At 42.5% G+C, this 22732-nt stretch overlaps 1 pseudogene; it reads left to right on the forward strand.

Annotated features, from left to right (window-relative positions):
* The first annotated feature begins 12865 nt into the window (after window positions 1–12865).
* On the forward strand, window positions 12866–14603 carry LOC149240374 (18S ribosomal RNA; annotated as a pseudogene).
* Window positions 14604–22732: the final 8129 nt, after the last annotated feature.

Below are 22732 nucleotides of genomic sequence, written 5' to 3' on the forward strand. Positions count from 1 at the left end.
CTAACAGGTAAGTGACGAAATCTATTCCTCTGTTGCATGAATATGATTTAGAAACTGCATGAACCATTGAGATGGTCGCAATTAAATGAAATCGGTGGCCAGTTAACTGGCCACCCTCGTCCAAATTCAAACAGTGTTCAGTGGGTGCGATTAGCACATGTGGTCAGTCAACTCGGGAAGAAAAACTCAAAACAGGTAGTGTTGGCAGTGGATAACGGGAATGATGGAAGTGATTGTGGGCAGGCGGCATGAAGTATCATTATGGCACTGGAGTGGGGACCAATGGTTTGGATGAGATAACGTACCCTTCCTGCCACCTCACCTTGTCACCACAGAACACGCCATAAGCTTAAGTACGCTACAGTCGAAGCCTCCACCACCTTTGTTCTTTTATTTGCATCGACGAGTTCTCGGCTGCAACAACTTACCTACCACCTTTAGAACCTCGAAACACTCGCTCTCTACCAGTTTCGAAACCCTTCCACTTATCGGGCTCTATAGGAGAAATATCACACTCTACATGAGCAGAAATACAGTCTACAAGAGCCTTTATACAGGAAGGCCAGTGAGCAGCTCTGCAGAGGGAAAATTCGGAATTTTATGCCAAATTCGAGCTCGAAAGAAGGTAGGCTCGGACAACCCACTCTGCATGTTAATTATCTACAAAAGGTGGTGGGATTTGAAGCGAAGAATTGAGTTGAAAAGGAAGAAAAAGTGAAAACAGAAGTCTGCCTGTGTTTTTTTGAATTATATACAGTCTCTCCATTTTACTCTCTACACTGAAAGTCTGTCTCTTTCTCCTCCATGGTATTCTCCTGTATGAAGAAGTGATGCAACCATAGGAAAGTAAGCCTGTAAAATAGTGAATTTGCATTGGGTGGTCTGTTTATTTTGTGAGGAAAAAAACAAACTATTTTATATACTCTTTGTTTTGTCAAGATATTGTTCCCCTCAAAAAGCCCGAGAAGTAAATTAAGGTTGAGAACAGGGTTTGAAGGGTAGGAAAATTACAATTTGTTTTTGTTAAAAAGAAGAAACATGAAAAACTCTCTCTGGTTCTAGAAAAAACCTCAGTTGTTCCTTTGTTTTCAGGTTTGAGAATTTGCTACCTTCCTCCTCACCTGAGAATTTCCAGCAGTCACTGAACATCATGACAGGGGGTTTTATGAGGAAGGAGCCTCTGAATTCCACCAAATTGCATGAACACCCAGAAGTGGTAGCCCTCTTTACCAGGGCAAATTGGATGCCTTTCTTTGAGAAATTTCATGGGTTTGATGATGAAGTTACAGAGGAATTTTTGTTGTCATTAAAACCCCACTCAAAAACCCATGCTACAGTCAGTTTCAGGGGTCTAACCATAGAACTTACACCAGAGTTCATCAGCAGAATTACTAGTCTTCCACTTGGGCTCCCCTGGAGCAAAGAAGAAAAACCACTAGGATAGGTTGCTAAGAAGACCTTTTTCCAGCCTGATGAACATCCTGTGGAGGATAAGAATGGGGTCAGAAGGAAAAGTATACCTTATCCATGGGGTGAGGTCAGCTACCAGATCATGAAATATATCTCCTGTGAAGGAAGATACAGTATAGTCTATGGTTATCATTTCAGATTGTTACATGAACTAAGATATGGCATGGACCTGCCTGCATCTAGAAAACTCAGTCTTCCATACTTTCTCCTCCAATCCTTGATAGAGTGTGGCACCAAATTGAATGCAGGAGTTCTAGACCAACTGGCTCACCATGGGCTCATTAAATTGCTAGTGGAGGATGCCCTCCACACATACACAATCCCTATAGCCTGGGAAATTTTCAGGAACATGACTAAAGAAGATGACATAAAAACTCTCACTAATGACCTTAGTCCATCTGGCAGTGAAGAGGAGGAACAAAAAGAGGAACCTGAGAAAGAAATCCATAAGGAAGCACAAAATATTCAATTGGAAGAAGACAAAGAAGAAAAACAGAGAGGAGAAGAGAAACATGACACCACCACAGTTGAACCCAAAGCAGAGAAGAAAACAACATCAAAAGCAGAAAAAGGGAAAACCACAACAGAGAAAAGGAAGAGGACAAGAGTTGAAAAGAAGAAGCCCAAGACAGCTCAGAAAAAGGTTGCCACAGGAAAGGCAGAAACTCAGCAAGCAGAGGAGAAGTCAACACCAGAGACAGCAGAAACAAAATCAGAGACAACAGACATAGGAAAAACAACAGATGGAAAGGAGGAAGCACAACAAGAAGAAGTGTCTCCTGAGACACTAGCAAGAGAAGCAACAACTGTTCTTGCTGCACTTAGTACTCTAGCCAAGCCAAAAGGGAAAAGGAAGAGACAACCATCCATGTACTTCAAAGCTCAAAAGAGCACCAGAATCAAGATAGGGAAGCCTCAGCCACCCTCAAAGGAACCCATCATCATTGAGGATGTACCTACTATAACAAAGGAGGGATCTCCCTCCAAAATCTCCATCACTTATGAGAGAGGAAGCCCTAAAACCTCTACCTGGAAAGAAAGGATCAAATTAATGGACTCTAAAGCAGTCCTACAAGAGGCGCAGACCTCTCTACAGGAGACATTGTCAAAGCTCAAAGAAACTGAAAAACTTGAAAAGAAGGTAGAAGAACAGACCTAGGAGGAAGGTAAGGAAAAAGAAATATCAGAGCCTGGACCTCAACCTAACTTAGGCTCCTACTACAACCTTCTGGAAGGTGGGAAGATCATCCCACAAAAATTTGTTGTGCCTCTTTTCTTTGAGCTGGAAAAGGAAAGAGTCAGGACCCATACATGGATGAGGATTGCAAAATCAAAAGGGGTAGAAGACATTGGGCATATGGAAAATAGGTTGAGAGAGATGGGCAAATAATTGAGCATGGTCAAACATAGAGAAAGTATCAGAAGAGCTCAATTAGAAGAAGAAAATGAAATGTTGAAGAAGCAACTGCAAGAAAGGGAACCTCAAGGAGGAAAAGAGCTGTCAATTTTAAAATGACAGCAATAGGAAGAGGAACCCTAGGTAGACAGTGAGGCAGAAAAATGACAGCAACTAGAAGAGGAACCACAAATATACAGTGAGACACTGATGAAACAACAACAAGAAAAAGAATCCGAGGCAGAACATGAAGCACTGATTTTGAAAAGGTAGCTATAGGAAAATGAAGCCCAGTTAGCTTGCATGGCCAGTTGAGCAATGGAAGCATTGCAGTGCAGGAAACCAGCCAAATCATATGCATTGTACCTCAAAGATCAGTGGCTCCAATTTTAGATTAAAACACTGGCCTAGAGGGGCACAATACCATTTCAATATTATGGCCAATTTATGCATTTATGTGATCACAATTCAGCCGCAGATAAAGCAAAGCTAGCAGAATTTTACCTACACAACATGGCACTTACTGACATGAATTTATGGGATCCAAATGCTACATCGGGAGACTTGCAGCTCCTGGCCATGGCATCTTGGATGAGCCATGAAGAGAAAAGGGCAATGGAAATTTAGAAAATGATGGAAAAAGAGCTAAGTGAGCCCCTAATGATTAGAGCAGAACCAGGAGAACCCTTGGCTCTCATCTATGCCAACCAACACCTTGTAGCTAATCCTCAATTTGTCCCAGACTATGTTGATAGGCAGGCCCAGGCTATTGCTCACTGCGAGGACATGGAGAGATTGTTTGGAGATGACTGCATCCATGCTTTCATGAGAAGGTGGAATACATTACCACATAGCCTAAGGATCAGGGAGTATCACTCCCCAAACAGGATGAGGGAAGCCATGAGAAGAGCGCCCCTGTATAAGCACTGAATGCAAAATTTGAAAGCCAACTGGATTGGTCTTAAATTTAGTCGTCCACTGCTGCTAGGACTCTTGGAAGGAGTTAAGGAGGAGGAAGAACAAAAAAAATGGGAAGAAGTAGATAGGAAAGTAGGTTTCCATGATAGAGAGGAAGACATCACATCAGAGGCTTGGGATGTTAGGGAATCTATCAGAGCCATTAAAGATGAAGAGTTAGATTAGATGCTCAAAGGATGAGCAACCCATTTAGTAGGGGGGTGATGATGAGCCCCAAAAATGGGTAATTATATGGGCTCATTCTGCCTCTTATTTCAACTTAATCCACCATTCTCATTAGTTTAAAGCATGTTTTTGAATACATTTATGCTAATAGAGTGAATTGGGTTAGTCACTTTGCCATGTAGTCTAATGTGTGTTGTATGCAAATTTTTTGGCCAATTTTGGACAAAGTCAAGGGATTTATGAGAAAATGGCAGCTAAAACTCAAGGAAAACAGGGAAGAGGATTTGTAGGGGGTGTCTCCTTCATTTATGACCCCTTTCCTTGAATCCTCAATCAACAACTTGGAGCACAAAGGTCCACATGGATGATTCTAAGGGGCAGGTGAGCAAGTAAACTAGGACTGTTGTTTATCTCCAGTTCTAGAAAGCTAAGTTCCTTGATTTTAGGAGGACTGTTGAAGGAATCCATTTGTATAAATAAGGAGACTTAGAGCCTCAGAAGGTTAGCCAGTTATTAGTTGATTTTCTCACTTTTTTGCAGCATTGTGCTCAGCTTATTTTCAAGTTCCTTTTCAGAACAATTTATGTAATGTAACTGTTATTTTTGATAATGAAGATGAAACAGTTTTTGAGCCAGCATTGATCTCTTTGAGAGGGTTGAAGCTCTTGGGTTAGGGCCCAACCCAAGCTTCCTAGCACCTCCTACTATGTACTTATATGTTTTTTCTTTAGTTCATCAGTTAATTTCTGTTGCATAGATTCATTTTACTTTGTTAGATTAGGTTGCTTTTGATGGTTAGTATAGTTGTTGTTGTTTCAGTTGATCAAGTAGGTTACTGCAGTGACAGAATAAGATTCAAAAAGGCCAACAATAGGCCCTGATATCCTTTCTCCCTTCCTGGGACTATGATTTGAGGTCAAGGCACTTCTGCTGCCACCAAAAACACAGTTTTTTCTCTTCCAATGCAACTGCTAGTGTGATAACTTGATTTGGAAAGGTTGATAGATTAATTCAGATTCGGTTGCTTAGATCATTTTCTATTCTTTTACCATAGTTCTCTCCACATGCTTTTCTGTTCATAGGTTACTATTCAACATTTTCTGTTTGTAGGTCAGAAATTAGGTCAAGCTAGAAAAAGTTTTGTTTTCATGATATAGTTAGCTCTTTCTTTGCTCAGTTTTGATAAGAAAATGTGTAGGTATCTTGCAGGTCATCTTAGCTCACCATACATCCATATAATAGCCAACACCAGCTCACTTCTCATAGATTTCCCAGCTCATTTGCAACATTTCGCCAATTTGCCCTAATTTCTGCGTTTTCTCCATAAAGTTGTTTTCTTGCCATTTGAACAAATCCAACCATCACGTTCATCCCTAATCTTCTTTGAAAAGTTATAGACACCTCAACACCTTCATCCAGCCTTTAGTTCCCCCTTCCCATCATTTTTTCACCTTCAAAACTCCAAAAATAGCTCTCAGCCTCCTCCTGTAGAACCTCCTGTAGATCCTCCTATAGATCCCCTGCAGCCTCCTGTAGAACTTCCTGTGAGTGATTTTTCGAAGTTTGATCGCTATGGAAGCCTTTAGAAGGGTACTAGGGGCTTCTTAGGACCTCTCCACACCTTCCTCCACCTCTGCAACAACCAACTCCATCTTCCTTTGCCACCAAACCTCTACACAGTCATAGCCAGATAAATCACAAGCATAATAATTTCACATAAAAACACTCAAAAATACAAAAAGATGTTTTCTTCTCATTTCTTTTTAGAATTAGCTTGAATAAATGCAATTTACCTTTGCCGTAGTCAATGGCACTCATTTCATCAGTTTCCATCTCTTTTATTGAAAAAGTAGGGTTAGTAGGTAAATTAGGGTCTGCTAGGGTTTGCATTACGTTTTAGATTTCCTTCTCTTTATGCAAGTAGAATAGCCTCTTTAGAGTTAGTTTTCTTTCATCACAGTTAAAAGCTTCTTCTGAGAATTCATAGAAGTTGGCTTAAACTCCTAGTGAACTTGCACCAGCTGATCAAGTGATAGCCTGCAGTAAGAGGTAGTACTTGTGCATACAACACCGTCGCTTCCAAGTTTGTTACGGACTACCGGGTTGATAAAAGTAAAGTAGGGAGCCCCAAGAGTTGCAGCATTATTGCTGTAATAATGGTGCTCACCAGCAACCAAAATTGTTTATTTATTTAGAGAACATTTTTTTTTTCATTTTAAAAAGAACATGTGTCAACTCGATGTTGAGCATAAGAAAAATCGAACATCACCCTAATACTAAATTGTACAATGCGGCTCTTGACACAATAACATATTCATATAAACATTATGCCAAGAGGCACATTCTACAACATAGTATGAGGGAGATGTGTGCTTTTGTCTATGCTCGATGTGGATTTGACAGTGGTCCCTTTTAAAAATATATATATTCTTTAAACTTAAAAACAATTTAATGTAAATAAAAAACAAAAATGAATATAAAATGTTTGGTATGAAGGATATGCGGTAGAAATATTTCACTCTCATTCTCAATATCCATGTAAAGTAAACTATGTTTATGTTAACTTTAAAGAGACAATATAACTATGAGTAAAAAATATCTTATATTTTCCATTTTTATTGTGAGAAAAATATATAAATCTTATACTTTTGAAAAATATTTCAATACAACACTTTTTTTTGTATAATAAGGCATTTTATTACTCACAAAAAAAAGATACATAATTTCTTGATATTACTACCTTTGGAGTCTACTTCTCCTTGACACACTTCAAATAGCGGAACCTAATCTAGAAAGACCCCATACAAGCCCAAAAACAAAAGAACCCATTTATAGTTGGGTTCCTAGGCCGATGACAAAATCATTGACCCCTAGCAGATTACATTTCTAGAAAAAGTGTTTATTAGAAATGACTCCTACATTCACCATAACTGACACCTTGTTAATAAAAACACAAAAAACCCAAGTTGGAAAAAAAATGATTAACCCAAAATACATTACATTTCCGATAGATTTAGTTATCACAATAGACACTTGTATACACCATGACCAAAACCATAATAAAAAAGACGCAAAACTATACAGCAAGATGAGCAAGTAGACTAGAAACATTCAAGACCTTGATACAAAACAGGTGCTTTGGTGAAGAAACTAACAACATAAGAATAATTCTCCAAAATCTTATGCTGGCTTAATTAGTCACTAATCATTTTTTGATGGGAATATTGTTGTAAAGACTCTCACACTTAAGCCCAAAGGGTCCATCACATCACCACTATCTAATTTATAAGCAATATGGCCTTCCAGATGTGCTAGGTGAGAGTCATTCTTGTCCAAGTAGAAATGTTGGATTCTAAGCATCATTTCAATTTCTTATAAGGAGGAAAATAAATTATAATGCTCCACTTTCTTATGTTTCAATACCAGTCCCATGATGGTCTTCATCTACTAGTGCAAAGCCACAAAATTAAAATATTACTTCTTCCTACCCCTGGTGTGCCTAGGGTCGTGGCCCCATGCCGACATGTCCTCCATGATTTTAGATTTTGTATGAATTTGTCTTTCAATCCCTGCTTGTGTTTAAAGATTTCAAATTTGTTTCCTAATATTTGATAGAACCACATTGAAATAGGTGGTATCTGAGTCATGAGAAAAGATTCACACTCCTCTCTGACCTTGAGGAGCATTTCCACCTCCCCCCCCCATCTACACTACATTATTTGGCTTGATAGCATATTTAAAACCCAAGGGGAACACCTGGAACAACTGTTATAAATTCCTCTCCCTACAAGGAAGAAAAAGAATAAACCACATCCACCAGTGACAAGACCATGATGCCACCCTAATATATCATCGCCATAGTCTACTACATAAACCAAAAACCTTACATAGACTCTGTCATGAAAGCTAAAAGTATTAGAAGCCTCTGCAAATGATTCAAACTTTAACACCATTAAATAAAGGAAGATATATAAATGTAGCATAGATCCCCAAATTCCTACTTGCTGCAAACAACCGTGATACACCACCCACCTGGGCCTTTCTAGCCACCATAATATTAGCAAATCAAAGCCATAACTATTTAACCATGCAATAACAAACTACCAAGGGTTTGTCCAATTCTAGGGGCCTCACATGAGAAGATGCATATAGAATGATAAAACACCTCAGTCCTCAACCACATCCTAAGACTAGTGCTCCAGACACAAAGGAAAATACTCTAAGACCTCAAATCGAGACTTGATGGTACAAATAACCAAAATAACCAGACACAAAAATAAATGACTTGAGGTTCCTGAAGGAGGTAAAAATTTGTCTTGATGTGAGGCCACTAGAATTCAAAGTTACCAATAGTAACACACATACCAAAACACCCATGAATATTCATCGTTTCCTCCTCCACCCTCACAGGATAGTGCCTTCACCTCACTTTTCTCCAATACCTGGATTAAGTCTTAACGCCAAGCTTTTCACTAAGACAAGAAAGACATAAAACATGCAATAAGAGGTTGAGCACCAAACCACACCTCCAATCAAATCCTAACCAATAGATACTAAACCCACCATGCAACCTCAATTAATAGTAGATGTCAACTGGAGCATTGCATGTCGATGCATGTGAAGGAAGGTTCCATCCTTCGGTCTTAACTTCCTGTCATGTCTAGGGAGTGGCGGGAACTACCTGAAAAGCCCCCACTTCCACCTCAATAACACCCCCAATGGGGGTTCAATACAACACTTACATAGACTATACTAACCGATTTATTTCAAAATTAATTTCATATATAAGTAAATATAGAGTAAAAAATTCAATTACTTCCTAATAAGAATAATAATAGGTTTATGTATAATTCACTCAATTCTTAATATAAAATTAATATGTGGGTAAATCCATAAAGATGGGTTACGCTTTTGGGTCAAATGTGGCAATGAAATTTCAAAATTTTACTCTTTTATCAAGATAAAGCCCCTAAAAATTATATAAGAATTGTGAATTTTGATTTGGACTAAAAAGACATGCAGAGAATTATATTGTCGGCCTAATGATATTTTTTTCAAAAAAGTTTAGTGTCTTATAATTTGTCAAAATTTTACTAAATAAAATTCTTGTCCTTTGAAATTTGCATATATCTTAAGAGGTATGTGTGTGTTCGAGTAGCATAACTTAGTCTAAATTATGTAATTTTTAAAAATATATATATGAACATAATTTACACGGAGAGAACTAAGTTTTTCATATTAAAAAACTATCTTTTTATGCAAAATTCTATTTTTTTATTATTTTTTGAAGTTGGCAAAGTAATATTTCAATTCCATTTTGTAGACACATGTGTTTGCATAAGTTTTTTTCAACTATTTAAATAAGCTGAAAAACCATGAGTAAACTTTTGAATAGGACTCGTAAATGAAGACAGTGGTATATTTTGAAATTTGTTCATTGTGTATATTTTATGTTAATGATTTCTTATTCAGCCTCTTTGAAATTGTATAAAGACATTTCAAGCATTTTGTTTAAAATAAATTAGATGAAAAGTATCATATGTTTCAAACTCGTAAGCCGTTGGATAGAGGATTCCTTCATGAATCGAAGATGATAAACTCCACCACTTAAGGAAAAAAAAATCCCCTAAGTCCACTAGGGTACAAAATGGTGTTGCAGAGAAATCTGTAGAAGGGGTGCTAAATTTGTGGTTTTTAGGACCTCATAAGCTTGATCAAGGTCTTAAAACACTCAATCAAGTGCTTAAATTATACATTTAAATAGCTCGATCGAGGGTTTAAGAAACTCTCAATCAATCCATTTAAGTGGTTAACATGGTGCTTGATCAAGCATCAAGATCGACCGAGCCTTTGTAAAAGTAAAGCTTTCCAAGCTTCAAGGAGATTTTATTTTTAAGGATAGGATCCTTATGTGAACCCCATAGACTAATAATCAAGAAAGATATAAAATTTAGTCCATTAATAATTTATCCAAGTTGATATGATATTATTAAACATAAAATGGAAACTCAAATAGATTTAGGTTATGAACAACATTAAAAAAATTATGTTATTAATAAATTCCATGTGTTATTTTGATATAAACCATGGAAAGAGTTACACACATGATTCATATTGGATTGTAAAATGTGCAACAAATATAATATATTTGTGTGTGTGTGTGATGTTATGGTTAAGCTCTTGTAGATAATATCAAAAGAAATAATATTGAATAAAACTTATTTCTTTTTTTTGCTGAAGCAAGAATCATTCCTTTTATTTCAATAAAACAAGAAATATTTTACATAAAGTACAACTGTCCACAAGGCACTGTGGACCAAAGAAAATCTAAAGTCTAACTGCCCAATGCATGAAACTCCAACCTAACAAACATAACCTCAAAACTCTCAGAAGGCAGATAATGTTTGGGCCGTACGGTCAGAAGAACATGTGTAAAACCACGATTCCTCCCATGCATCTTTAATCCCTACCATCCATTCTCCTCGCTCGATCCAACAGTAGAGGAAGATATCGCAATGCAAATATGCTCGTCGCTTAACGACCAGGACCCACCAACATGCACGATCATTCCTGTTATAGACATATTTGGGCACTGCAACCCCAATCACATATGTCCATAAAGCGAGAGCTTCTAAGCTTTAGATCTTCTATAGAAAACATACATACTGGTGCTTGCTCTGTTGCTACCTTTGCTACTTGATCTCCTCCTTTATCTGCTGTTGGATCTACCCATGCTACCACCATTCCCACCAGATGAGAGAGCCAATTTGCCATACGTGAGAAATGATGATTGCATGTTCCCATCAGAGAAAAGAAGGGAAGTACTTACCACAGAGAAGTCAGTCCTTACCGCCGTCGAAAGAGAAGACCCCATAACCGCATACCCGGTATATTTCATTCATTACCCCTTTCATTCATACCCTCTCACTTACTTTTGGGTGAGATACGTTACGCCTTACCCTATTGCTCTAGCTGGCCTTACCTAAAACCCCTCAAAGCCTGAGCTAGCTCTGTGTTGATTATAACTTACCTTCAGGTAAGATCACCTCTCCCGTTGGTCGAGCCCTCTCCTCTCCTCTCCCTCTCCTTAACAGTCGAGCACCTAAAGGTCCTTATGGTTAAGTACCTAAAGGTCCTCTCCTTAACAGTCGAGCCTGCTTACACATCCTTAACAGTCGAGTACCTAAAGGTCCTTAACAGTCGAGCGCTTGTACCTCACCCTGCCGGGGGCATCCTCTATTTATTTCCCTCAAATAGCTAGAAGGTAAGGTCCTTCACCTTGGTGGGGATAACCAAACTAAGGGATAACCTTACTAACAGAATGGATTACTGGGACAACAAAATGGAAGTTCATAAGGCAAGCAACCCACGGAAGTAAGGCAGTGATAGAACGAAAGCAAGCGGGTTACCGAGAAGGGAATAGGACAGGGCTAAAAAGAGAAGGCACCACCCACCTTTATTCTGCCTTCCTAAGTCCTTTAAGTTGGGGGTCATTGTCAAGTGAGCCATTCTTCCTCACCCTTCCCTTTCTAAGAAACTGTCACTTTGATAAGGTTTCCATTTCACACTTCGACCAATCTGCCAAACTGTTTTCTTTTCTATGACGTGGGCGACGCGAAAGAATAAAGATTCTTCATGTTCGAACTGAGGATGGAATAGATTCGGGAGAAATACTGTAGTCCCACCTGCCAGCGGATGATCTATCTCTTGATACCTTCCACCTGTGAGACATCTCTATACCTACCTATTGGCAGTATCTTATATCCAACCTTCTCTACAACTTCCTGCTTGAGAGATATCATCTTCTTGCTCCCTGCCTTCGAACTTATGCATGCATGCTTCTACCGCCTGCTTCGACCTTACCGCCATCGACTCACTCATTCCGATGCCCACCACCCAATAAGCATCAAGGACCAGAGGGACGAAGTCACTCACTATTCCGATGGTGAGGGTGCGTAAGCACACTCGACTGTCAAGGATGCGTAAGCAGGCTCGACTGTTAAGGATGCGTAAGAAGGCTTGACCAACGCCCCCCCACCCAATAAGTAAATTGAACCTTTATGGTGCGTTAGCACACTTGACTGTCAAGGATGCATAAGCAGGCTCGACCATAGGGAGAGGACCTTTATGTGCTCGACTGTTAAGGAGAGGAGAGGGACGGAGTCACTCACTATTCCGATGGTGAGGGTGTGTAAGCACGCTCGACTAATAAGGAGAGGTGCTCGACCATAAGGATGCATAAGCAGGCTCGACTGTTAAGGAGAGGACCTTTAGGGTGCGTAAGCACACTTGACTAATAAGGAGAGGTGCTCGACTATTAAGGAGAGGGCCTCCATCGAGAGGATGCGTAAGCAGGCTCGACTGATAAGGCCGCCATCACCAGCAGGGTGAGCCTGTTGAACTCTCGACAATAGGAGAGGTAAGATGCAAGAAGCGGTCATTCCAGATATGGGCATATGTCATTTCTGAACCAGAGAGATGCTCCTGAGAGAAGGTCCGGAGGGTCTTGCGCTTCCTAGTGCAAGGAGAGAGATTTATGACTGATCATTATATATGTCATTTCATACATGACCAGAGAGATGTGAGTGAGAGAAGGTCTGGATGGAAGAAGTTCACAATTCGATCTCTCAAAATAGCATAATGACATATATAATATATGCATGATCTGCTAAAGTGTAATTACCTATCTCATTCAGGTAGGGAGATCGTCATGAATTCGATCATGACCGTAATGACATATATAATATATGAATATGAAGGCTGCCGACATTCGAAAGGCCCTATATTATTTAGGGGTCGCTCACTCATTCATATGGGTGAGGGGCATTTGATGCTCAAAATAGATCATACTCAAAAAAAGAGTTTGATCCTGGCTCAGAACGAACGCTAGCTATATGCTCAACACATGCAAGTCGAACGTGGCTTGCTTCCCCATCCATCCACGTGGGGGTAGAAGGGAAAGATGAATAGCCCCCTCCTAGCGCGTGCTCACTCACTCAAATGATATGCGAGTGGTGCGTTGGGCATGGGGCACAACAAGAAAAGTGGAGAACGGGTGCATAACACGTGGGAATCTGCCGAATAGTTCACTCCAAATCCTGAATAATTCATAAAGCAAGCTAATTCGCGTTGTTCGATGAGCCCACGTAGTATCAGGTAGTTGGTTATGTAAAGGCTGGCCAAGCCAATGATGCTTAGCTAGTCTTTTCAGATGATCAGCCGCATTGGGACTGAAACACAGCCTAGACTCCCTCGGGGGGCAGCAGTGGGGAATATTGGACAATGGGCTCACGCCCGATCCAAAAATATCGCGTGGGTGAAGAAGGGCACTGTCGCTTTTCAAGCTCTTTCGTCGAGTTTCGATCATGACAAGACTCGAGGAAGAAGCCCCAGCTAGCTCCGTGCCAGTAGCCGCCGTAATACGGGGGGGGCAATTATTATTCGGAATGACTGGGCGTAAAGGGCACGTAGGCGGTGAAAAGGGTGGAAAGTGAAAGTCGCCAAAACACTGGCGGGGTGCTTTCTTGACCATTTCACTTGAGTGAGATAGGGGAGAGTGGAATTTCGTGTGGAGGGATCAAATCCTAAGATATACGAAGGAACGCCAACCGCGAAGGCAGCTCTCTGGGTCCCCACTGACGCTGGGGTGCGAAAGCATGGGGAGCAAACAGGATCAGATACCCTGGTAGTCCATGCCGTAAGCGATGAGTGTTCGTCCTTGGTCTGCCTGCCTACTAGGTAGGATTAGGATCAGGGGCCCAGCTAACGCGTGAAACACTCCGCCTGGGGAGTACGGTCGCAAGACTGAAACTCAAAGGAATTGACGGGGGCCTGCACAAGCGGTGGAGCATGTGGTTTAATTCGATACAACGCGCAGAACCTTACCAGCCCTTGACATATGAACAAGTGTGCCTGTCCTTAACGGGATGGTGCGAAAATTCATACAGGTGCTGCATGGCTGTCGTCAGCTCGTGTCGTGAGATGTTTGGTTAAGTCCTATAACGAGCGAAACCCTCGTTTTGTGTTGCTGAGACATGCGCTAACGGATCAATGTCATCGCCCCTTCTCAAGGGCGAGGGTGAGTAAGCGAACTCTCGGAGGCAAGCGCCTCTTTTTGATTGATGACACTCCTATGAAGGCAGGTGCGTGCTGCACTCACAAGAGACTGCCAGTGATATGCTGGAGGAAGGTGGGGATGACGTCAAGTCCGCATGGCCCTTATGGGCTGGGCCACACACGTGCTACAATGGCAATGAAAATGGGAAGCAAGCCCATAAGGCAGAGCGAATCCGGAAAGATTGCCTCAGTTCGGATTGTTCTCTGCAACTCGAGAACATGAAGTTGGAATCACTAGTAATCGCGGATCAGCATGCCGCGGTGAATATGTACCCGAGCCCTGTACAAACCGCCCGTCACACCCTGGGAGTTGATTTTGCCCGAAGCATCAAACCAATGATCACCCTATCTATATATGTTCCACTAGTGTGGCCTACTATGGTTGGGGTGGTCTTATTGGCGCATACCATGGTGGGGTCTTCGACTGGGGTGAAGTCATAACAAGGTAGCCGTAGGGGAACCTGCGGCTAGATCGAATCCCTCTCCTGGATAGTCGAGTGTGCTAATGCACCCTCACCCTACCGGGCCTCTCCTTTTAGTCGAGAGTTTGCTTACTCACCCTAGAAAGAAGGCTGAATGTGTTAACCAAGGGGCTTAGAGGCCTGCCTTTAGTTGTCCTTTGGAAAGGACTCTCGGTGATGCTTACCCATCACACATCCCTCACAAACACCACTGGGAGGGTTTCTCTATGGAAGACCCTTAGCTAGGTGGAGACAGCTCATGTGCCTCAAGGATCCATAGTTCTTGTGACAGAGACGAAAGTGCCATAGCTTACGTCATCTGCATTGGCCACCATTGCAATGAACTTATTCAAAGCGGGAGGTGTAGAATACTTCTTAGCTTGTACATACATTCAAATTCATCACAATATCTGGAAGCAACAACTTTGAACCTGTCATTCATGTCTTTAACAACCCATCTGTCTGGCCAAAATTCCACCTTTTGATTAGTGTTAGTAATGCAGTGATAGAGAGAAGGTTTGGTCCCAATCCAGGAACATGGATAACATCTTTGTACTCAATATTCTCAATTTTAGCAGTACCACAACTAGACACTAGGAGAGATGAGTCATCACCAATAGTGAACTGCTCACCTTTCTTTATGCTGATCACTGTAATCTGAGAGGAGGTGTCAGTGCTTTGTCATATGTCTAGTAGCCCTAGAATCTACAATCTATCATCAAAGAAACAAAAAGATACGAAGCCGGGAGTCTCGGAGAAGAGAGGATCCCTCTAAGGAACCCTAGATAAATGTTTCGACTGGAGGCGCCTGGAGAATGTGCTCAAGCCCTGGAGGAGCCATCGCCTACTGATGAGGAGGAGGGGGAGCTGCTAACTTCTGAATTTTTACTGATAGTAGGTGGATCTCTCCTACCATCCGAGGCCGAAGTGAAGAAACCCCTGATGGAGGATTGTCCCAATGAACTGTACGATCTAGAAGTACTATAAGATCTGGATACAACGTGCTACCTGGAAGAGGCCGCTCTCTGCTAAGATCTAGATATATACTCATGCATATAATGGTATGGAGCATGATGGATTTTGTATCGTAACAAGCATAGCTTATGGAGTGATTCCTTCCATATGGAGTAATTGATGGTGTTGTCCTACCTTAAGGGTATTCTCTCATTTTGGGGGTTTCTTATTGTGTTTATTTCTTTTTTCTTATTAAGTATATCTCTAATCCACGAAGGATCATAACAGCAGTTAGGGTTATGAGCACCAACAGGGCAGTAGACGAGGAAGGCTTCCAAGCCAAGTTCCTCAAACATGGTATCCGGTCTCTCAACACATGGTCCCGAAACATATTCTCAAATTGGGGGCCAGCTAGATCCGAACAACTATTGGACTATCACGATTGGGCACACGTTCTCAAAGCTATATGCTACATTTCTACGTCTATGGCTATCAGATGAGTTGGAGAGTAGACACCTCATGGCTAGAGATCAGGTGAATTCCACCTGAAGCACCAGAAAATCGATCACGTCTTCATACTAAGGGCCATTGGAGGCTCATCATCGCTCTTTGAAAGTCTTTTGCTACTTTGTGGACTTTTTCAAAGCATTTGACACAATACTAAGAGAGCCTTTGTTTCAACAGCTTTGAGACATTTGCGTCTAGCAGACGATGAGGCTATACGAGTCGGTCCTTGGCTGCCTTCGTATGGCACACGACCTCTATCACTTCAGATAGAGTACCATAGGAGTTAAGCAGGGGTGTCCCCTCTCGCCGTCACTTTTTGGGACTACATCGACAAGTTGGAATCTTTCCTCCACGAGCATATCCTGAACGGGGACGATTGTCTCCTTCGTTGATGACTTGATCCTACTAGGCTCCTCCCCTGAGGGCCTACAGAGACAGATTGATGCCTTGACCAGGTTTTATGACCTTCGACGCTTTCACCGACTTACATTTCTACTTCCGAGGGAAGACATCGAGATCACCACAGCTTACACCTATTTGGGAGTCTAGTATGGGGGGCCTCGTTTCAGTGCACATTAGGCCCTACAACGACGACTTACACCTGTTTGGGGGGCCTCGTTTCAACATGCATTAGGCCCTGTTGCACCTACTCAACAAGGGATACGGCTCCCTTGCCCTCCTCGAGCAACAATGTTTCCAGAACCAATTCCAGGACAATTCGTCCAAGCTGTATCTCCTGCATATGATCATCAAAACCACTGTCCTCTATTGCTCAGAGATCTAGGGACCAAGTCTGTTGTAGGTCGATTGAGCCAAGACCGAGAGCGTCCATTTGGTGTCGGTTGCATCAGAGCGACCTGTACTCTTGGCATTGATTAGTTACACTTACGCTCGCTCGGTTCAACCAACAAAGAAAGCGACTATCGGTGGTTGGTGCCGGCTCAGAATCACCTACTAAGAAAGTGGGCTTATTCTCTTTTAACCGGGACCTCGTGCTGCTCATGGACGGGTTGTCTTCCTCCTATTTGCGCTTGTTGTTATTGTTGGGATGAGAAGCTGTAGACCTCGTTCTAGTTGTTGGGCTTATAATCATCCTTACCTGCTATACCGATTATCCCCGAAGCTCTGTCCAAAAGAAAGAAATAAGCAATCGTAATGGCCTGCCTAACGACTGTGAGACTTACCGGTCGAACAGAGATGAGCTAGAGGTAGACCTGCTTTGATGCGCCTACTATTAATACCCGGATCAATTGCTTCTGGGTCTAAAACTGGCGGGGATGCTACCTTTGCTTCCCCTGCCTTTCTTGGAACCAAGCGAATGGGTGCTTACTCTTGAACTGCTTATTCAACGAGGTATACTACGACTTTCACCTTTAGAGTCGTTTCCTCTCCTGCCATAGGTGCTTATAGGTCTCGATCTACTCTTGGTTTTCAAACAGGTCATGGATCACTTCTTTTTAGCTGAATCTGCTCGATCTGCATTTGAATCTGCTTGAATGGGTGATCAAAAAGTTGGAAAGGTGGTATGCTACAAGCTCTCGATCTCGATATGGGGGGGAGGGTGCTTAGGGGAAAGCTCCTGAATCAATTGGTTCCAGGTCAACTTGGGTTTTGAAACAGTCCATGGTACTTATAATGGTTCGGGAACAACTAATGGTGGGTCAACTGTTGGTGGTGCTTATAGCTCAATCTAATCAATCTGTTGAAACCGCTGCTCCTTCCTATGCTGTTAGTGATGATGGTAGTGAAGAAACTGAATCAACTGATGCCGGGTGGTGCTACTGAAGTTTCTACTCCCTACTCACTCTCTCCGCGTGTGGTTGGTTCGACCTGCTCCAATGAGCATTCTGATCCCTCGGCTGTGATTATATGATCTAATTCCTAGCCATTTTCCCCAGTACAGCTCAGGGCTGGCTGGGTCCCTCACGTTCATTCACGGAGTGTGCTGTAATCACCCGTTCTAGGATAGAGGTATAAATTAGGTAAGGTCCCCAGCCCCATAGTTCTCATTGATCTGTATTAGTGCTAGTTATCCCCGGTAGTCACTGTAGTAGGTGGATATAGTAGTTGAGTTTAAGGGGGCCACAGGTGATCCGTCCACTGTGTCTTGAGTAGCTTCATAAGGTCCCATGCATGATTCATTAGTCTCCCTAGTGTTTCCACTCACTCTCTACGGCCGTTCTACCGGTATTCTTTCTATATTATCCCTATATTATGATAAAGGAGCCTTGCCTTTGACTATGATGGTGGTTCTGGGTCAACTACTCAGTCAACTGCCTGTCTCTCTGCTGACTTAGACGCCTTTACTCTTGCTACCTATGCCGCTGCTTCCGGTGCTTATGCTTTTGCTGGTGAATATGCTTATACGACTGGATCTATTGATTCAAGGTCAATTGGTGCTGCTTTCATCTTTCCTTCGTTCACTTTTATATCGCGACTACTGAATAATCGTTCAAGACTGCACTGCGAATCCGCCCTATTATATTCTATCCATGGAGGGATCTTCATAAAACTGTACAGGACATGAGCTGCTTATAGTAGCCACCATTGATCGTCCTTCTCGGCACTCGCCCGTCAAGTACTGACGGAACCAGTCCCTTGCTTGCTGATAATTCATTCCGTTCACCCCGGATAATTCATTGTATCGAGGAAACGAGCTATTTGGAACGATGAGGGAAACGAAGCAGCCTTTAGCAATATATATAAGTAATTGTTGACCTCACACCCCGCAGATCGAGATACAACATCATAATAATATCACTATTCCCGCCCTCCCCATCTCACGCATCTGAGCCATTTCAGGAGAGCTCGTTTAGGGATAACCTCTTAAGACCACAAGACCACTAATAAGAAAACAATACAACCAATACAAAGCTAAGAAAGGGAAGAACCCGACGTTTAAGTTCAAGTCGTCAAATCAAAGGTAAAAGTTTTAGACAAGGGAAAAAGGGTCTCAAGAAGCAATATCATCAATCCCGCGCTCATAGAGTAAGTTTCTTTCATCCAATATTTTTCAATAATCATGAAATTTGAGTACCTCGATCCAAGTGGCCCTAAAAAACGAGATTTCAATAGATGAAAATATGAAATACTATACCTGGTAGCCCTATACCACTTGATTCATTCATGCACTTAGGGAGTGAGTCGGGACTGCTATTTACCTTCTATTATCTGGACCGAATCAACCAACCTTACCTTCCCCTTCATAATATGTAGATTTGAGTTGTGCCGTAGATGAAATACAACTTAACACTCCGCGTACCTTCTTGCATGGATGGAGAACCTGGGTGGGATCCTCCGTGGGAACTGCCCTGTTGGATTATTCTCTATAGCCAGCCAGAAACTTTAGCAGAGATCCCGGGCCGGATTGAGGAACTAAAGACAGAACTTCAGAAACATTTATGGATGGATAATTGTCAATTAGGAGAGCCTTGTTGGACGGGCTTCGATAACCAAACCTCTTCGTACTTGGTACGGAACTTAGAACTAGACGAGAAATTGATGGCGGCCCCTACCACATAGATGGACCCGCATTTGAAAAAGGACAATTGAGGATGCGCTTTAAGGCTCGACCATAAGCCCACCACCCAAGCCCGCCCCTACTCAACATTTTCTCTTGGCGGAGGTTTTTCAAGATTCCCCTGCTCTCGATGGCGGCCCTCTCCCTCTCCTCTCCTTAATAGTCGAGCCTGCTTACGCATCCTTAACAGTAAAACACCTCTCCTTATTAGTCGAGCGTGCTTACGCACCCTAAAGGTCCTCTCCCGTTGGTCAAGCCTGCTTCCGCATCCTCTCCTCTCCCTCTCCTTAATAGTTGAGTACCTAAAGGTCCTATGGTCGAGTACCTAAAGGTTCAATTTACTTATTGGGTGGGGGGCCGTTGGTCGAGCCTGCTTACGCATCCTCTCCTTAACAGTCAAGCACCTAAATGTCCTTAACAGTCAAGCTTGCTTACGCATCCTTAATTGGGTTGTTTATAAGCCTCCTGGGTCGAAGGGTTACCATAATGGGGCGGTTTATAAGCCTCCTTTGTAAGTAGCTTGGTTGCTAGATACGGCGTAGTTAGTTACATATGAGCATGTGGTAGTTGCAGCTTCATAAAATAGAGATTCAGATGCTACCGTAATGGCATATATAATTCAATGTAGACCTACTCGATCTATCTCTCTTTAGCTAGCCTATGTTGCGGTAGTTTTCCAGAGGCATGCATCGAGAGCCCTGTGGAATCTCGTCTGAAAGGGTGTGTAAGTAGGCTCGAATGATAAGGAGAGGAACTAGAGAAGAATATCGTATACAAAGAGATATCTCATTATATATGTCATTACGCTAAGGTAAGGTGCGAAGCAGCTTTCCCTTCGGGGCAAGGACCAGCAGGGGTTCAACTGATAAGGAGAGGACCGGTAGGGTGCGTAGCACCCTCGACTAATAAGGAGAGGGGCTCATCATTCCGATGGTGAGGACCGGCAGGGGCTCGACTGTTAAGGACCTTTAGGTACTCGACCATAGGACCTTTAGGTACTCGACTATTAAGGAGAGGGAGAGGAGAGGATGTGTAAGCAGGCTCGACTGTTAAGGAGAGGACCTTTAGGGTGCGTTAGCACAATCGACTGTCAAGGATGCATAAGCAGGCTCGACCATAGGGAGAGGACCTTTAGGTGCTCGACTATTAAGGAGAGGAGAGGGACGGAGTCACTCACTATTCCGATGGTGAGGGTGCGTAAGCACGCTCAACTAATAAGGAGAGGTGCTCGACCATAGGACCTTTAGGTACTCGACCATAAGGATGCGTAAGCAGACTCGACTGTTAAGGAGAGGACCTTTAGAGTGCGTAAGCATGCTCGACTAATACGGAGAGGTGCTCGACTGTTAAGGATGCGTAAGAAGGCTCGAGTGTTAAGGAGAGGACCTTTAGGTACTCGACCATAAGGACGTTTAGGTGCTCGATTGTTAAGGAGAGGGAGAGGATGCATAACTTGCCTTTCTTCTTCTTTCTCTTCTCGCTTATTCGGCCTTCCTATTCCTTAGCTTGTCCGTGATTGATCGATTGATGGGACCACGCCAGCGGTGTGAAGCAGGTGAAATGCTGTATCGGACAGAATTTCTCAAAAGGGTGTGGCGCATCTGTTGTGGGTACAGAGAGTCATAGGTTCAAATCCTGTCACCTTTATGCGGTACCGAGCACCATCATGTTACACCCCACTTTCTTCATAAGATCCTCCTCTTTTATGGCATTAAGCGGTCAATATGCGGGGGAAAGCTTTTTCAGGCCCCATTCTCTTTTCTTTCTCGTATTCTCTTTTCTTTTCTTTCTCATTTTGTCAAAAAGTAGATTTCTCCCTATCCATTCGTTCTTGAAGTATGAAATTAGATCCTGTAGCTGTGGAACTCACTACTCCATTAGAAAAGAGAATTACCAACTATTGTACCAATCTACAAGTTGATGAGATCGGTCGAGTGGTATCAGTTGGAGATGGTATTGCACGTGTCTATGGATTGAACGAGATTCAAGCTGGGGAAATGGTCGAATTTGCCAGCGGTGTGAAAGGAATAGCGTTGAATCTTGAGAATGAGAATGTAGGTATCGTGGTATTTGGTAGTGATACCGCCATCAAAGAAGGATCTCTCGTCAAGCGCACTGGATCTATTGTGTCTGTTCCTGTGGGAAAGGCCATGTTAGGTCGTGTGGTTGATGCGTTGGGAGTACCTATTGATGGTAAAGGGGCTTTAAGCGAGCACTTACTCAGACGTGTCGAAGCTAAAGCCCCAGGTATTATTGAACGTAAATCTGTGCACGAACCTATGCAAACAGGGTTAAAAGCGGTGGATAGCCTGGTCCCTATAGGCCGTGGTCAACGGGAACTGATAATTGGGGACCGACAAACTGGAAAAACCGCTATAGCTATTGATATCATATTGAACCAGAAGCGGATGAACTCAAAGTCAAAGGCTGATAGTGAGAAATTGTATTGCGTCTATGTAGCGATTGGACAGAAACGCTCGACCGTGGCACAATTGGTTCAAATTATCTCGGAAGCAGATGCTTTGGAATATTCCATTGTCGTAGCCGCCACCGCTTCGGATCCTGCTCCTCTGCAATTTCTGGCATATTCCGGGTGTGCTATGGGAGAATATTTCCGCGATAATGGAATGCACGCATTGATAATCTATGATGATCTTAGTAAACAGGCGGTGGCATATCGACAAATGTCATTATTGCTACGCCGACCACCAGGCCGTGAGGCTTTCCCAGGGGATGTTTTCTATTTACATTCCCGTCTATTAGAAAGAGCCGCTAAACGATCGGACCAGACAGGTGCGGGTAGCTTGACCGCGTTACCCGTCATTGAAACACAAGCTGGAGACGTGTCGGCCTATATCCCTACCAATGTGATCTCCATTACAGATGGACAGATCTGTCTGGAAACAGAGCTATTCTATCGCGGAATTAGACCTGCTATTAACGTCGGCTTATCTGTCAGTCGCGTCGGGTCTGCCGCTCAGTTGAAAGCTATGAAACAAGTATGTGGTAGTTTAAAACTAGAATTGGCACAATACCGTGAAGTGGCCGCCTTTGCTCAATTTGGGTCAGACCTTGATGCTGCTACTCAGGCACTATTAAATAGAGGTGCTAGGCTCACTGAAGTTATGAAACAACCGCAATATTCACCACTTCCTATTGAGAAAC

This window comes from Pinus tabuliformis, chromosome 8 (genome assembly GCF_031772625.1).
Source record: "Pinus tabuliformis cultivar Carrire ecotype Pingquan chromosome 8, CPIR1, whole genome shotgun sequence".
Classification (NCBI taxonomy): domain Eukaryota; kingdom Viridiplantae; phylum Streptophyta; class Pinopsida; order Pinales; family Pinaceae; genus Pinus; species Pinus tabuliformis.